The following is a 14,440-nucleotide window of genomic DNA, read 5'->3' as shown; positions in this document are numbered from 1 at the left end:
ACAGAACAATTCTATAGATATGATGTTTCTCACTCAAAGTACATTCCTTTGAACATCCTTTTGCATAAAATTTTCTAATCATATAAATTCTTAATTTCCAACTCCCAATTATGGAAACATTTCCATATTTACCATATGACAACTCATTCTTAATAGAATCTTATCTATTCATAATAATGTCGATATTGTTCATTCAATACCATACTTCCAACTACTCACAAGCGACCAATCCTCAGCGAACTTTAGATCGTCCTTTGATAGTTGTTTAATTATCTTAGTCAATACCAATTCTTGTCCTTTTCCCTTCTTAATGCGCTAGACATTTGGAAAATTTTAGAATGGTCAAATATTATAGCAATTGCAATCGATCCTTTACCCGAAGCGTATGGGACACGATGCATAATGTCTTACATAAAGATACGATACTCTATCAATCTTCTGCCATAATATTTTATGTGTCACGTTCTTACAATTCGAACTATGAAGAGGGATACCGTAATCATTATCGAAATTTAAGAAGACACTATGTATCCTTTGACTAAATTTATTAAAATTTCTCAATCTAACTTTAGATTTTGAACGAAGTACAATATTCTCTCCCTTAATTATAGAGAAACAACTTTTAAACTCTTACAACTTTGCAAAGTATAACTCTTGTTTTCTATAATTAATATTGCTAACTTGCAATACTTACCATAATAATCATGCTCCCACTTACATGATGATTATTTCTTTACCATCATAACACTTATGCTCCCACTAGCTTCGACATGTATTCAGAAATCAGCTGAACTTCTAGAAAACAATTTCTTAAGTTCATATTTCTAATACTAGATGCTTTGATAAGACTTTATCTAAGCTTCTCAACCTCATACACTTTTCCTTGAACAGCTCATATGTATATGTCTAAACGATTCTAGGACTCATATCGACAAGTCTAAAATGTTCATACCCATTTGTCATTTCCCACAATTCGAACTATGAAGAGGTATGTCGTAATCATAGTTGAATTCGAGAAACCCAAATCACATAATGCTATCCTCAAAATCTCTCTTAGTGGAAGCGTTTCCTCACAACCATTTTCATGAATGAGAGAAACCTTATGACACTTAGATTTTGTGGTGAGTACGTTCCCATCCATGTGAATTCGTCATAACCATAATCACAAGATAATGTCAGTGACAAATCTAAACTCTTATGGATAGAACTTGTTCTTATTAATTTCTTGCCATCAAGGGTCCTACCATTACTTCCAAGTTATTGAGCAGCCCACCCCTTCATTTCAATGTACTTTCCATTGAACAAGGTGTCTTGCCCCTATACAATCCATTAAGAACTCGTAGAACTCACGTATACAAAAAAAACTCAATTGGAATGGCACAGAAAACAAAATAGTGTCAACACGATAGGTTGTAAACCTCAAGTCGTGTGCTAGTGATGATTGATAAGGTTTATTCTTGATTTGTTCTTGAAACCTTTCAAGACTATTAAGACTCCCACTGACTCCTTGACATATAAGATTCTCTTGTGAATAAACATTTCTCAACAAACAAATATTCAAGAGTTAGTGTAGCTTTTATCAAGACAAAACACTTCACAAAATTGGTCCTAGTTGGTCTTTGTCTTATCCAAGACATCACAACTTACCAATTTCAAAAGTGCAAGAATAAGAAACCCTTTTCCCAAATTCCACATTTGATGAATTTTATAAACCTTCTTAATACTTATCACTTAATTCACAATCTTGGAGTATAACTCTAAGACTTGTCATTGGAACGAAGTATGATTGACTTCTTGATTTAACCATTTCCACAATTATCGATTCCTCTTCTTAGACATACAAATTGTACTAAGATTCACTTCGAGGATCAATTGAGATATGGTTCTTAATCATTAAGACCCATCATAAAACATAATAAAAGGTACTCTCCCTTCTTCTTAGAATAGAGAAACTTTTATCTTTCTGCCTACTTGATTCTTCTTATTCGTTCTGCTATTGATTTAAACTCTTTCAATAAACTTGGAATTATACTTAATCTTATAAGTAAATCATATTTACTAAACCTTAGTAAATCATGACGAATATCTTTATTACTCTTGTGGTAGATTTGATCAACGTACGACCTAGTGTACTCGATCTTTTAGTCCTTAAATTTACACTTTGTCATAAATTAGTCTAATTTGCCAAATGTGAAGGTTTTCATTCATCATACAATACTTGTTGCATGATTCCAAGTTCCTATCCACTTGAAACTTGGACGATGAGAAACTCTCCCTATTTGGTGAACTCTTGACACTTCCACAAATAACCTAATTAAGACTCAAATCCATTTTGCTAATAATAGAAGTACATAAACATCAATTTTTCATATACGCCATTGTAAGGATAAACAAATAAGATAAAACCAAAATTTATTTTATTCATAAAAGCAGCGGAAAACATGTACTTACAATGCAAAATTCAACTGAAAAACTATGTAATCAAATACTCCTAACAATTCTATCATAACTTCCTAAGCTCAAAATCTGATCTTCGAATCCATGCAATTGTAATCCATTTCTTCGTGATCAGACTCATCTTGCTCTTCCATCAAACTTCCTCTCTTTTCTCTAATTCTGCAAAACATGCAAATGTAATCTTATCACATTATGTATAAAGAATAGGAATTTAATGGAGTTAGATAGTGGATTTTGTACCTAAAGCAGAGCCACACTTCTTGACTCTTCCATCTCTTAGACTCTTTAATTCCTTTGGGCAGCTTCGTATCCATTTCCTTTTCCCTTGGCAGCAGAAACATGTGGCTTCTCCTAGAACGTCCACGGAAGCATGGTTGGTTGATTTACTAGACAAATATGCTCCATTACTTTGCCAAATCATTTCTGATTAAGCAGCAATAAGCATGTAAGTTAAGTCAATGAGGGTCGTGTCAATGTCCATCATATAATACTCTCTTATGAACTCATCATTTGATTAAGGGATTGACTGAAGAACCCAGTCCATAGCCACCTTATTGGGGAAAGACGCACCCAACATAATCAACCTATCAATGTGTGATTTCATCCCTAGGACGTGAGCACACACGGGTTTACCATCTTCATGTTGCATTGCCAATAGGGTCTCGGTGATCTTGAACCTTTCAAATCTTCGATCTTATGGGTCGGGGAGAACAACGGGAGGAGGAGGAGGGAGTGAGATCAAGCTAGTCCACATTGATCCTTCACTTTGGAACAAACTTTCACTTTCAACAGGAACACCTTTTCCTTGGGATTCGTGAAGACCACGGTTAGAATCAGACATCTACAAAAGGGGAGAAATTTCAAGTTAGTTGATTGAATCCTTAATGAAACACCCAAATGATACATTAAGGCTAGGATCCAACAACATTATTTACACATTAGAAGAGGGATGTCATAATCCAACATGCAAATAATTCGGAGGTAAGTGAATGACGATTCACTAATTCTTCACCATGAAAAACATAAAGGCTTAAGTTTTAAATGTATTAAGAATTCCTAGATTTCCTTTGAGATTCATTGAACTTTTCAATGGCATGTTTAAATCTCGATATGCCCCTCGAATTGTGACTGGGATGCCGAGGATCACAAAACAGGGTGTGAATAACCATGCAAACTTACATTGTGCCCCAATGTTACAGTCACCTATTCGATGTGTCGGTTAACCATACACGCTCCACCGTACTATGACAAACAAAGAGTCACCCTTTGCTACCTTTGCTTAGAACCATTTAGTGTGTCGGTTAACCACACGCGCTCCACTAACGTCTTCGCAAGGGCACAAAGTGTAATTTCATGGAATTGCATCAATTCACTTTTGCTTAAAGTAACTAAGATTGGGAATTTTTTTAAAACATTTAGTTACTTTATACTTCATTATACTTTTAATGGAAAGGGTTTGCCCTATCCTACCTGTTCGGCTAACAACCCTCCACTAATCAAGGAAGCGGTGGGTAAGAGTGGATACCCATTAAACGGCCATTTTATAGGCCATAACCTTATACCCCCCTTATAGATCGGCTTCGTGAATGAGGTCTACTAAAGGTAAGACTAGCATTTTAGTTATACATATATAATATTAAACCTTTAATGTTATACATAGTATAAGGGTGTATTTTATACTTTTAAAATACTAGCTGGTCTAAATTACACTTTTAATTAACCAATATCATTATGGATTTATGAACTCTCTTTTAATTATATACTTAATTAATTTAATAAAACCATAAGGGTTTAATTTGAACTTTTCAAAATTAGGGTTTTACAATTTAAACTTTCAAAATTAAACTTTTAATCAACAATTTAAATTCCAAAACTTGAGGGCAGGTTTTGAAACCTTTCAAAACAATTAAGTTTTAATCTCACTTAAAATTTTCGAATTTAAATATTTAAATTAAAATTTTAAATATTAAAACTCTTGATTTAATAATTATCTTGAATTAGACTATTAATTTAATTATTAAATCATAATGGATTATCTAAATCATGAGGATAATTACCATTTATACATTTAAGATATCCTAATCCCTTAAATATCTCTATAGATTTCGAAAATAAGGTTAAGATAATCCAAAATCTTTAATTACCATATATAACAATTAAAGGATAATTACAAGATATGGGATAATCCAAATCCCTAAAATTTAGGATCTTATCTTGGGGAGGAGGCCAATTTCAAAAATCAAGGGATTAAGACAAACCCTAGATTTCGAAATTTAAAGGTTTAAGGAAAGGGTTTGAAAATCTTATTCAAACTTTTGCAAATTAAGGTTTGCAAACCCTAATCTCGAAAATCCTAGCCTCCTAGGGTTTATTGGCAATAAACCCTAATATTTCAAGTTCATACAATTGTATAATACTAATTGAAAACAAGTTAACCAAAGGCTCTCATACCATTGATGGGTTTTGTACAAACAATCCTATGTGTGCATGAAACCCTAGAATTGGATCTATGTTTTCACTATTAGATACACAACATTATAAACACATAATAAAACCCTAATATGGCTTACTATTTTCAAAATTCACCAAGAAAGTTAGATCACATACCTCTTGTTGTTATATTGCAATAACAACTTAAATCTTCAAACCCTAAGTCTTGAAAGCAAGCACCACAAGTGTAGTGCCTCTAATGGCTCACAAACACCAAGAGAAAATGGAGAGGTAATAGAGAGAGAAGAAGGAGGTAGAAATCGACCCTAAGAACCATTTAGGAAGCATGGACGAATTCTTATGGCAAAGGGGTGTTTATATAGGTGTGGAGATTAGGGTTTCACTCCTTATCCTTATCTAGTTGCTTGCCCACCAAGTAACAATAAGATAAGCCTTGAATTCCCTTATCTTTGGACGATTTCAAGGATCCTTATCCTCTTGATTTCGTCCAACCCATATCTAGGATAATCCTTACCCTACTTTGTAACTATCACATAATTACAATTCAGCCCCTCTAGTTTAATTAATTACACTTGATCACAAAATTAATTCCTAATTAATTATTGACCAATATTAATTAAACAAATATGATTTCTCCTTTAATATATTATTCTTATAACATATTAATAAATTATAATAACCTCTTTCTCTATTATTTCTCCAGTCAAGTTGCTTTGGTGAAGGCAACCCAAAAGGACCATGCACAATCGGGTCAAGTACTTACCAAATATGGTTACGGGCTTAGACACTAATCCAACAGTAACATCCAAAATTTCAAGACCAAAAATTTCATTTTTAATTTAAAGATTCATAAAAAAGATTGAAAATGCCATCAATGTTATCTCATATCATGAAAACCATAAGTCAACCATCTTAAAAAAATATCATAGGAAAATAATCAGAGCACAAATCCCAAGAATCTCATGTGCAGAAAATCGTGTGTGTGATGCACTGCTACCGTGCCGGCTCCTTTCCCTTCAAAAAAGAAAGATCTGAATCAAAACAGAAAATTGTAAGCACAAAGCTTAGTGGGTTCCCCCAATCATACCACATACCATACAATAAACATACTGTCTAACATGTCTGGGTACTGGACTACCCCTTCGGTCTCTTTCAACCGCTAACTGCCTAGCAAATCAGGTTGTTAGCCTACCCCTTCGGTCTCTTTCAACCGGTAACTTGCCTAGCATATCAGGGTGCTGGCCTACCCCTTCGGTCCTTTCGACCAGTACCTCGCCTAGCATATCAGGGTGTTGGCCTACCTTTTCGGTCCTTTCGACCGGTACCGGGGACTATTTCACCCCCTAATTCTACCATATATCATCCTAGTACATAAACACATAATCATATAGTGGCTAGCTTATCAGGGTGCTGGCATACCCCTTCGGTTTTTTCGACCGGTACTAGGGCCTATCCTATCCCTCGTACCACTATCACATAATATCATAGCATACTAGCACATAAAGCATAACAGATAGTGGCATACCAGATAATTATCACAAAAACAATCATCTCTATTATAACTCTTCCTAGTGGGTCGACATTGGTGCCTTCGACCCACTTCTACTGGAAGGTAACTCACCTCAAATGTCGTGCAGTAGCTGAACCGTCCTCAGCTCTAGGATCAACTCCTCTCAAACTCCTACACATAAAAATCTCCTTTAATTACCCTTTCATACTCATAACCCCTTTAAGGTTCAACTCGGGTCAAAGTCCAAGACAAAGTCAGCCTTCTGGTCAAAGTCAACGTACTGGTCAAATTCAAGCTTCTGGGTTAACTCAACTCGCCGAGTTAGTCCATCAACTCATCAAGTTCCATGATCCATAAAACCATGGAAATCTTGATCCAAATCATCGAGTTCCTCCTCATAACAGAGTCGGGACATTTCACTCACAACTCGTCGAGTTCCTCAATCTTCAAACCCCAAAACCATCTCCAACTCGCTCAGTCATCTCCTAGACTCGACAAGTTTGATCAGTAACAGAAAAGGTTGGGGGACCACGACCCAACTCGCCGAGTCCCCCTTCATCTAAATCCATTGATTCACTTCCAGTCGAGTTCAATGCTTCCAAACCATAGATCCGGTCCCCTAGGACTAAGTTACCATGTAAAGTTGCTAACTTTATGTTCATGCATGGTGTCATGAAGCTAGAAACACCAAAACTAATCTATATAAGAGGTCTATGGCATGAGGAAGGGTCAAGGTTGGATAAGCTGGCAACTTTAAGCCTCATAAGTTCATGAGTGCCTAGATCTGAATTCATAACTTCATGATACACTCAAATCCTGAAAATGACTTCAATATGGCCCAAAAGTGACAACATACTACCCTAAATGAAGATCTAAGTGATAGAAAGCCAAGTTATCAACTTTATACCTCAAATGAGTCGGAAATGCAACTCAAACTCCGGATCTACTATCTTCCTCTTGAATCCCCAAGCTTTTCCATCCTTCTCAAGCTTCAAAATCACAAAGAACACACAACAATTGCTCACAAACACTCAAAAGTGGATTAGGGTTTCGTGGCTAGGGTTTGGGGTGATGGAGGCTGCAAATGAGGCCAACCTTTGGAGGTTAAGGTGTTTAAATAGGGTGCAAAACCCTGAAAATTAGGGTTTCACTCTGGCAACCCTACTCGTTGAGTTGAGGCTCTCAACTCGTCGAGTAGACTTCAAGTCCCGCGTCCAAATTCCATTCCTACTCGGCGATTTTGAGGCCTCCAACTCGTCGAGTAACTTTGCAAAAATGAATAATTTGATTTAAAATGTGTACCAGGATCCTGGAGTTATAGATGAAATCATCGACGATCTTAACTTTGGAAGAGATACTCTTTTTCGACATTCTCGGAAAGAAATAAAAGGAAAAGGGTCAAGGAAGACACAACTGAGGGAAAATACATAACTATAGCTAAAGATGAAGAAGGGTTTCCTATGAGGAATTGTACCCTAAATTTATAGCATGCGATGATCATGAATCTCGGGAATACAATTGCAAAAACGATGGCATTTGATTTAGAGATAAGTGATGTGTCTTATCAATATCCCACCAGCCATATTTTTGAAATTCATATTTAATTTAAAATATGACTTTATCTTTAAATCCAGATTGTAAGGGCAATTATTATGGGTGAAAATTCTGACTTGAATCTTGTGCAAGATTCGAAGTAGCATGCTAGCCAGGATCTTGACTAACGTCTAGATCAAGATTCCAGAGATTATTAACCCTCATGTTTGCTCTTTGTTTGGTTTATTTCTTGGTTCTAGGTCTTGAATATGTCAAGAAAGACCCAGTCAAATTGGTATTAGTGAAGAAAATATGGAGAAAACATATGGTCCTCAAGAATTATGGGATAACGAAGACCCAATCAAATCGGTATTAATGAAGAAAATATGGAGAAAATATATGGTCCTCAAGAATTATGGGATAACGAAGACCCAATCAAATCGGTATTAATGAAGAAAATATGGAGAAAATATATGGTCCTCAAGAATTATGGGATAACGAAGACCCAATCAAATCGGTATTAATGAAGAAAATATGGAGAAAATATATGTTCCTCAAGAATTATGGGATAACGGAGACCCGGTCAACAATAATTTCAGATTATAAGATTATGGCGGGATTCTTGGGATTTCATTTATAGCTGTTGGCAATCCTATGTATACAGCTATGTTTACAAAAATCACACACGAACACTCTCGTATACTTGTAGTCTGTAGCAAATTAATTAATAAAATATTAAGGCAACCAGGAGATTTCCGACTCCCGAGGTTTTGTGTTGGCGATCTCATCTGAGATCAAGAGTTTTCCTCGTAATTCTTGTGTCTTGGACCTCAGAATCTTTGAATAGAATTCTGAGTATAACATTGTGGCTCTTGTTAATTTGGTTGATTCTTGTTTTGCATATTTTTAACAAAAAGAATATAAAATGACAATTGTTTATAAAAGTAAATACATAACATATTTTTAATGGTAATTCTAAAAATTGATTAAAAATTTAATAGTTTACTTAAATGTTACGTGAAGTTACTTTTAAATATGAATTTTTTTTTTTTAAATTAAAAGTTAAACATACATACTCAAAGAATTTTTTTTTGCTAAAATCAAATTTTTGTAAACTAAAAACTATAAAAACATTCATTATCAAACCCTATGAGCATATTTTTATATCATTTGCCTTTATTTATATTAAAAAGAACCACGTCTTGTTTCTCGCAAAGATCAAAACTCCCCTAGTTAAGATTATCAATTTTTTTGTCATCAACTTAGGTGTCATTTGTCCATTAGCCGTTTGATGTTTTTATAAATGCACTTGCACTTTATGCAAGTGCTATAGCCTATAAGTTGATCAATGGTTAATAATTTGCCATGAAATTATATCAATTAATTGACCTTCTAAATAATATAAACATAAGTGTATCGGTTCTTAAATAGTTGTAAAAATTTATTGAGATTAATAGCTTGCAAGCCCCCATAGATCTCACACACGATCCAGAGGTGTAGAAACTAAAAACCCTCCTTACAATTAGCATCAAGATCTCATCCACTCCATCTCCCAATAAATCCCATTCCCACCCGTATTTCAAATCCCCATATGAACACATGTTGTCAAATTAAGGAATTGGCTGAATTCCATGGCCTCATTTCACAATTAAAATTTAAAAACCCTAAAAAATATATATTATTTTATGAACGTATTTCTTCCAAATAAAAGCCTTGATTACACTTAACCTATTTGACTTCGACAAGCTGTAATTAGTCCACCCTAAATCTCCATTAACATTCAAGATCCTTCCAACTCAATTCTTCTCTCCCTTTCTTACTCCACTCTCTCTCTCTCTCTCTCTCTCTCTCTCTCTCTCTCTCTCTCTCTCTCATCAGCCATCGCCCATTTTTTGCAATCATTCTCAATTCCTGTAGAACCAAAGAAAACCCACAAAAGTAAACAATCAATCGCTCAAGAAACCAGAAGATTCCTCATTCCCCCATAAAACAACAAGAAAAATAAAGTGGGAGGAAGACTATCACCATTCACCAACACAGAGAACCATTCCTTTGTTCTTCTTTATCTTCATCAATTGCATAGCTCCACCATCGATTTCTTGAGAAGAAAACTGGATGCTGCTTCAACCCTAATCACATTCCACGAAAATCAGGCAAGAATTTGAATGATTATGAAGTTATCTTCATCTCATATGGATAACATCCCATCGACACCTGGGAAATTCAAGATGGATAAATCCCCATACATTCATAGATTCAGACACTATTCATCTCTAGCAAAACTCACATTTTGGAGCTTTGTTTTCCTCGGATTAATCGTCGTCTTCTTCTTCAAATCACCATCCACATCACCACCAAACTCAATGCCATCAGATCTCTCTCGCAGATCTTTAAAAACCAGTTCGTGGGGTGGACCCGCGTGGGAAAAACGGGTCAGATCATCTGCCCGGATCCGATCCCAAAATGGGTTATCGGTATTGGTAACCGGAGCTGCCGGATTCGTCGGTACCCACGTCAGCGCCGCCTTGAAACGCCGTGGAGACGGCGTTTTAGGTCTTGATAATTTCAACAACTACTACGACCCAACACTCAAGAGGGCTCGCCAAGCCTTACTCGAAAGAAGTGGGATTTACATCGTCGAAGGTGACATTAACGACATCGCATTGCTCCAAAAACTCTTCGAGGTAAACCCTTTCACTCACGTAATGCATTTAGCAGCTCAAGCCGGTGTTCGATACGCCATGGAAAACCCAAATTCTTATGTTCATAGTAACATTGCTGGCCTTGTTAATCTTCTCGAAGTCTGTAAAAACGCTAATCCACAACCTGCTATAGTTTGGGCATCATCTAGTTCTGTTTACGGATTAAACAGCAAAGTACCCTTTTCGGAAAAAGATCGAACCGATCAACCAGCAAGCTTATACGCCGCTACAAAAAAAGCAGGTGAAGAAATCGCACACACTTATAATCACATATATGGTTTATCGTTAACGGGTTTAAGATTCTTCACTGTTTACGGACCTTGGGGAAGACCAGACATGGCGTATTTCTTTTTCACTCGAGATATCTTAAAAGGGAAATCGATTCCAATCTTTGAAGCTTCAAATCATGGAACTGTGGCGCGTGATTTTACTTACATCGACGATATTGTAAAGGGTTGTCTGGGTGCTTTAGATACTGCGGAAAAGAGTACAGGAAGTGGAGGGAAGAAGAAAGGACCTGCGCAATTGAGGGTTTTCAATTTGGGGAATACGTCACCTGTTCCTGTATCGGATCTTGTGAGCATTTTGGAGAAATTATTGAAAGTGAAAGCGAAGAGAATGGTGATGAAGTTGCCTAGAAATGGTGATGTTCAGTTTACACATGCGAATATTAGTTTTGCTGAAAGGGAATTTGGTTATAAACCAACAACTGATCTTCAAACGGGTTTGAAGAAATTTGTGAGATGGTATGTTAGTTACTATGGTTCTGGGAAGAAGAACAGTCATTGAGAAATTGAAGCTCATGTCTTGTGGTAATTATTCTCAGATTCTTGTTTTTGTTTTTTGGTGTTCACATGATTATTTCTGTTTATGTTTTTGTGATCTTTGTTTTCATATATTGTAATGATGATGAGGAGGCCTGAAAAAGAAAGAAATCCCACGATTTTTGTGATTTGTACCAAAGAGAAACTAAGAATATGTGCTTGTGGTGGGCGTTGTATTATTTTATGGAATTTAAATAAATAGAAGTAGAACACAATAGTTTGGATGTTATGAGTTTCTTGATCTAAGTTTGGGTTCAAATAAAGGATGTAATAAGTTTCTTGATTCAAGTTTGAATTTTTGGTTTTGTTGAAATCATCAGATGAATTTAAATTTTGTGTACCCTAATGATGCATGTAAATGTTGTTTCTTTCTCATGCATTTGTATCTATGCTCTTATATTTGCTTTTGAGTTAAATAGAACATAATAGTTTTGAATGTTATCCCTTTTCCTGCATTTTGGATGTATGTTCTTAAATTTTGACTACTTAGTATTGAGATGATGTCAAGTTGAAGTTGATATAGGCTTGGATAGGGATTAAACGGATATAAGCGGTAGTTCATGCTTCATTCAAATACATACAATAATGATGTTTCTCTGGAGTGTAACTAATGCATACAAAACATTTATGTTTTTGAAGTGAATGAAAAGTGTAATATCAACACATTACCATTTAACCCATTAAAAAAAAACCCTAAGATGTTTAATAATACTCTATTTAGCTGTAGAAGAATTGGGATGCTATGACCTATGAGGAATTGAGGATGTGGAATCCTAAATTGTTTGCACTACGAAAATTCCTCCGTTTGTCGATAGGTTTTCACAAACTAATAACAAATATTTATTAAATAATTCATCACATTATTATGCAAAATTATATAAAGTTATATTAAGTTATGGAGAGTGGTCACCACCAACCCATCACCAAAAAAATATTGTCATTTATGTGCCACGTCAGTTTCATCACCAACCCCCACCAACCCCTTAGACATCGGATATTGTTACAACTTCAAAAAAAAATTTATGATTAAATTAAATAAAAAACATAATAAAAATATTTTACATTAATTTAAACCACATTACATTACATTAATTAAAAAAACATAGAAAATTAAACCTAAAAAAATAGAAAAATAAAGCTAAATTACTAAACAAAACATAGAAAATTAAACCTAAATTACTGGAAAAACATAAAAGAAACATAGAAAATTAAACCTAAATTACTAAAAAACATAAAAATAATAAAAAAAATTAAACATAAATTACTAAAAAAACATAGAATCTAATTGCGATATTTGTCGAAAACTTCTTGTTGAATTTTTAAAAACGCCCTTAAATTTTTCAGGTCAAGATTCGGTTGCGGCACCATGTTTAAAATTTGAAGATCAGTGAGTGCCATTTTTCACCGACGAGCTTTCTCCGTTGATTCAAATTTTCTATCTAAAAAACTTAGAGTTTTGTCTATTTTCTCCGCTAGTACGTCCTTGTTCGTTGATTTTCCGTTTAAAGATGTCCCCTTTCTCGCTTTGTCCCTTTCTGGTGGTCAACGAGTTGGACGTCCAGTGGACCCTCTCCCTCGGTGGCATCCAACTTATCATTGAGGTCGAGGTAACACAAATGTCCGACTCGAACATTCTTGCACTTTTGTTGGAGCTGGTGGTAGATCCTGAATGCGCCGTATCCCAATAAAGGATCCATTTTGGACTATTACGACAAACTTCTCACGTTTTTTGGTTGACGATTGGTTTACTATTGTTGGTAGTTTTGTATTGGTACAACACGGTTGATAAAATTTTGATATCGTTGCTACCACTTCTATGCATATTTTTAAGATTGTCAAATACGTCGTTAAATTTGGTACAAGCCACTCGAAGCTCATGTCATTTTGCATTGACCAAGTCATATGTCCAGTTCGTTTGCCTTCCTAATAACGAATGAAAGTGGTCTAAAACATGATTCAAAAACTTTGATCCGTTTGCGCGTTACCGACATCCCCATCTTGTGAGGTTGAGGTTTATATGTTGAGATTGAGATAACAGAACTTGAGATGGTTGTGAAGGTTATTGACATTGAGAAGGTTGGGATTGAAATTGCGGAGAAGATTGTTGAAATGTTTGAAATTGGGGTTGATTGAATTATGGTGGTTGTTGTTGGTAGTGGTGTGGGTGGTATGACAGATTGATGAATAAAAGTTGTTGGATTGAAAATGTTATCAATTGCATGCAACTAAGATTTGTTAATGGATCATTTGGAATAGGTGAGATACTTTGATTTGGATCCATAAAAATATACATAGAAAAAGTGTTTTTTGTTGAATATGTTGAAAGAGTGTTTGAAATATAAAATGAATGTATTAACTACATATATAGAGAAATTTATTAATAATTGAATGATTATTATTTTTTTAAAATCTTAAGAGGTCGAAAATGTCCCAACCTCTCTCCCCCAACAGTCAAAATGAGAAGCCCAATCAAATCACCCATCTCCAACCATCTTCATGCTCACATGACAACCAAAGCATCAGCCCTAGGGGCAGTGTTCACGCGTCTTGAGGGCCTCTTCGTCTTCCTTGCCTCTACGTCTTCCTTATTCGACTCCGGGTAGCCTTTAAAGCATATGTCATTTAGGGGTGTCCACAGGACGGTTCGGATAGATAGCCATATTATGAATGGAGAAAAATCTGTATACCAATCATTATTCCATTTAAAATATAATATATGAATGGCAATTTTCTCCATTCATAATAATTTTTCTTTTATATATATACTTGTACGTAGTTTTTCATGTATAAAATCAAAAGATTAAAGAATCATAGTCAAATGAAATTATAACTCAATCATGATTGCAAGATTATCAGTGTCAACATGTTTTTTCTACAACATATTATCAACCAGAAAAGATTAAGATGATTTAGTTTAGATAGATAGCCATATTCTGACATTAAACAACCACAACAGATAAAGA

At 35.1% G+C, this 14,440-nt stretch overlaps 1 pseudogene; it reads left to right on the top strand.

Moving 5' to 3' along the window:
• Window positions 1–9,695: 9,695 nt before the first annotated feature.
• Window positions 9,696–11,706, top strand: LOC145101800 (UDP-glucuronate 4-epimerase 3 pseudogene; annotated as a pseudogene).
• The last annotated feature ends 2,734 nt before the right edge of the window (window positions 11,707–14,440 follow it).

Source organism: Lactuca serriola, chromosome 4 (assembly GCF_051521515.1).
Source record: "Lactuca serriola cultivar US96UC23 chromosome 4, Lser_US96UC23_V15, whole genome shotgun sequence".
NCBI lineage: Eukaryota > Viridiplantae > Streptophyta > Magnoliopsida > Asterales > Asteraceae > Lactuca > Lactuca serriola.
This window is presented reverse-complemented; position numbering and strand designations above follow the sequence as displayed.